Below are 4,371 nucleotides of genomic sequence, written 5' to 3'. Positions count from 1 at the left end.
TTTGATTATATGTTAATATTGTTATTTTATAATTCAATACATCCGTCATGTGTTGCAACAGATGTACTAAATGTGTCTGTTTGGCTGACGTTGGTAACTGGGGCTTATTTTTGTGGTAGGGCTTATATTACGAGCATCCTGAAAAACCACGCTAGGTCTTATTTTCTGGTTAGGTCTTATTTTCAGGGAAATATGGTAGGAAAAAGCAAGGGGGGGTGTAAGCCATTGTGAGGTCTCAAGGAAGAGTGTTCTAAACCGAGGAACAGCCATTGTAAAGACTGTTGTTACACATGGCATCTAGGAGGAAGACCAGTGTGGCTCCAGGGAGGTGAGTGATGGGAAGAATCATACCGTGTTTCCCCAAAAATAAGACCAGGTCTTACGTTAATTTTTGTTCCAAAAGACGCATTAGAGCTTATGTTCAGGGGATGTCATCCTGAAAAATCATGCTAGGGCTTATTTTCTGGTTAGGTCTTATTTTCGAGTAAACACGGTGCTGGTTGAGGTCAGAGAGGTAAACAGGGGCCAGATCAGGGCTTTCACTGTAAGGTAGGAACTACCAAAGGGTACCGTGCAGAGATATGACCGGTGACCTCTGTAGCTGCTCACAGAGTGTTTGTGGGAGGGGCCAGCGGGGAGGCTGGAAAACCTGACGGACTGCTGCTGCCTTCTTCCAGGTGGGGCACGAATTACTTGCCAGGACTTCAGAAAGGGTCCTTAATAGGCTTGTATATGCATGGGCCATACAAGGCATTGTTAAAGGGATAGGGGATTGGGGCCTGAGGCGAGCCAGAGTCTCACCCTTGATGTTTGAGGATTTTGTCTGGATGATGATGATGATGATGATGATGTGATGGTTTCATTGTCTGTTTTTCATCATGGGCATGTATTTTTACAATTAAAAATAAATAGCCTAGTTTCAGTGGGCACGCCCTGCCCCCTCCCCTCCTAGACGCAATCTTTAGGAACTAGAGGCATCCCGCTGAGCCCTCCATGCCCGCTGCAATGCAGCCTCGCCCAGCTCGTCCTGGTTTGTCCTGGACCTCCTCGGTTTTAGTAGTCCAAGTCCAGCGTCCCAAGCGAGCTGTCTCCCTCCACGGCTGGGACAGAACCCGGAGCGGGACCTCCCCAGCACGCAGGGCCTTTAGCCAATGGCAGATCGCGACATAGCGCCCAGGCGAGCTCTGCCTGGCAACCCCAGTTCAGGAAGTAGTGCCGCTCGCTGCCCAGAGCAGCTAAGTCTGAGGCCTCTCTATGGGACCGCCTCTTCCGACCCAGCCTCCTCCTGAAAATCAGTGTGTGTGATTGACTGTGTTTGTGTAACTGTATAACTTGGGAGAGGGGGCATTATTAATGTGTCGGGGAGGTGACGTATACGTCTAACTGCATGTGATTTGTATGAATGGGTGTGACTGTACTGATTGTGAGTAATCGAATGGGCTTATGGGGGCTGCTAATGTGTGTCTGTGGTTTCAGAAGTGGGTATGTGTCTGTGTTACTGTGTGACCACACGGCCCAGATCTGGTGCCTTGAGTTGCAGTGATTGTGTGAATGTCAGTCAATACTTGACGGAAAAGAGTGGCCATCACTGAGTGTGTCTGTATTTCTAGGACAAGGAGTGCGTGTGTGTGCGCGCGTGTGTGCACGCACGCATGCACTCACATATGTCCACATGGGATTGCTTCTGTGTTTGGAACTGGCTTTCTTGTGGCCAAAAAGTGTCACTGTATGTCCCTGCACCTCTCTGGAATTGTATATGAGTCTTGTATAGTAGCGAAGCTTATAGGTTCTGAAGTCAGCCAGACTGGCCGGGGTGCAAATCCTGACTCTGCCACTTACTGGAGAGGAAACCTTGGACAAAGTGCTGAACCTCTCTGTTTCTCAGTTTCTTCATTTGCAAAACATAAATCCTTATCATTTTTATGGTTAATAACATGAAGTGAAGCCGTGCTTATCTGGTGCTCAGCACAGTGCCCGGCCCACAGTAAACTCTGGGTAAATATCAGCTCATGTTAATATGTGGCTGTATCTGTAGGAGTGTGCAAGTGTGATTCTGTCTGTACTTCAGAGATCATGTATATGTGTGTGGCTCTCACAGGTTTCGTTAGTTCAAGAAATATTAATTTGGCACCTACTAGACACCAGGTACTGGATTAGACTGCGTATGCAGTTATGAAAAAATCAAACCAGCCACAGCCTCTGCCTTCAATCAACTGCCACTTTTAGGATCTGACCACACTGACCAGCTTTAACACTACAGATATACTTGCTATTGTACAAAATGACATGGGCATGAAATATTGCAAGAAAGGGTTGGAGATTATTTGAATAAATGAATGACTAGTTACACCTGTTATAGTCCAGCCTCATTATGCCCTTTAGGCCTCTTGCTGTCAGTAATCCTTCACTCTTCCTCCATTTCTTGACTCTATTGTCGTCCATGGATCTATCTTGATGCCAATACCATGCTGTTTTGATTACTGTAGCTTTATAATAAGTCTTGAAATCTGGGAGTGTTAGGCCCTCCAACTTTGTTCTTGTATTATTATACAACATTGTTTTAGCTATCCCAGTTCCTTTGAATGTCAGTTTTTTACTCTCCATCCCAAAGCCTCCTGGCATTTTGATCGGGATTTCATTGCAACCACAGATTGATTTTGCAACAATATTGAGTATTCTAATCTATGAACATGGTTTATCTTCCATTTATGTAGATCATCTTCAATTTCTCTCAACAATGTTTAGTGCTTTTCAGTGTAAAAGACTTGGAGGTCTGTTCTGTACTGGTCTCAGCCTATCAGGAACCAATGTTGTGGCTGGGCCAGCCTTTGTGGTTCTTATGATTGTAAGATGCCCTTCAGCAATAACTATCAGGAAACTTTAAAAGATACATGTTTATTACTTACAAGACCTGGAAATGGCACAGCATACCTAGGGTCACACAGCGAGGTTGTGGGGAGGAGGCGGCTCACAGGCTTGGGTTCTGCATTAGGGTTGAGGGTGGGGGCCTAGGGTTTCACCTGGCTCACTCTTTATTGGTGAATTTAAAACAAAGTGTGTCAATTTAAAACAGAGTAAAAGAAAATAAACAAGTAGTCCAAATAATCAGTTATTGAAATCACAGCTGGCTTTGAAGCGGATGCTCTTTGAAATGGATGTATCTGCAATCAAAGTCATGTATTTGTATTACAAAAAAACTGTCAGGGCTTACACTACAAAGTCTTTTACTAAATTTTTCCCTAAATGTTTAATCTTTTTTATGGTACATTTTAAATTTCAACTTCTGATTATTCATTGGTAGTATATAGAAATACAATTAATTTTTTTCTATTAAACATGTATCTTGCAATCTAGCTAAACACATTAGTTCTAGTAGCTTTTGTGTAGATTCCATAGGATTTTCTACATACACAATCGTGTGTTGAGCAAGTAAAGACAGTTTTACTTCTTCCTTTCCACTCAGTCTGCCTCTTAGTTCTTTTTCTTGCCCTTTTGCGCTGGCTGGACCCTCCAGTGAAATGTTAAACAGAAATGGTAGGAGTAGGGCTCTTTCATCTCAACCACTGACAGGCCATCCAATAACTGAGGAAGACTCAGAAACTTTGGAGCCACGTGAGCCACAGCCACGGCCTCATTGGCAAGCACCAAAAGCACCTGAGAGAGGTAATGCTGGTGGCATGCATCACCACAGGATTAACTTCGACAAATATCACCCAGGTTACTTTGGGAAAGTTGGTACGAGACACTACTACTTAAAGAGGAATGAGAGCTTCTGCCCAACTGTCAACCTTGATAAACTGTGGACCTTGGTCAATGAGCAGACACTGGTAAATGCTGCCAAAAACAAGACTGGAGCTGTTCCTATCATTGATGTGGTGTGATCAGGCTACTTACTCCAAAGTTCTGGGAAAGGGAGAGCTCCCAAAGCAGCCTGTCATCACGAAGGCCAAATTCTTCAGCAGAAGAGCTGAGGAGAAGATTAAGGGTGTTGGGGGGAGGGGGGCTGTGTCCTGGTAGCAGGGAAGTTCATTAAATGTTCACAAGTGTTTTTCTAAAAAGAAAGAGAAGAGAAGAGAAGAGAAGAGAAGAGAAGAGAAGAGAAGAGAAGAGAAGAGAAGAGAAGAGAAGAGAAGAGAAGAGAAGAGAAGAGAAGAGAAGAGAAAAGAAGTGTCCAGCTCAGTGGCTCAGGCAGTTGGAGCTCCTTGTTCCTAACGCCAAAGGCTGCCAGTTCGATTCCAACATGGGTCAGTGCCAGATGGCTCAGTTGGTTGGAGTGTGTCCTCTCAACCACAAGGTTGCCGGTTCGACTCCTGCAAGGGATGGTGGGCTGTGCCCCCTGCAACTAACAACGGCAACTGGACCTGGAGCTGA

The 4,371-nt window shown here is 44.8% G+C and overlaps 1 pseudogene; it reads left to right on the top strand.

Moving 5' to 3' along the window:
- Positions 1–290: 290 nt before the first annotated feature.
- On the top strand, positions 291–4,055 carry LOC109438819 (large ribosomal subunit protein uL15 pseudogene; annotated as a pseudogene).
- The last annotated feature ends 316 nt before the right edge of the window (positions 4,056–4,371 follow it).

This window comes from Rhinolophus sinicus, chromosome 18 (assembly GCF_057876585.1).
Source record: "Rhinolophus sinicus isolate RSI-liver-muscle chromosome 18, RSI-T2T, whole genome shotgun sequence".
Taxonomy (NCBI): Eukaryota; Metazoa; Chordata; class Mammalia; order Chiroptera; family Rhinolophidae; genus Rhinolophus; species Rhinolophus sinicus.
The sequence above is the reverse complement of the archived record's forward strand: the minus strand, read 5'-3'. Positions and strand labels throughout refer to the sequence as shown.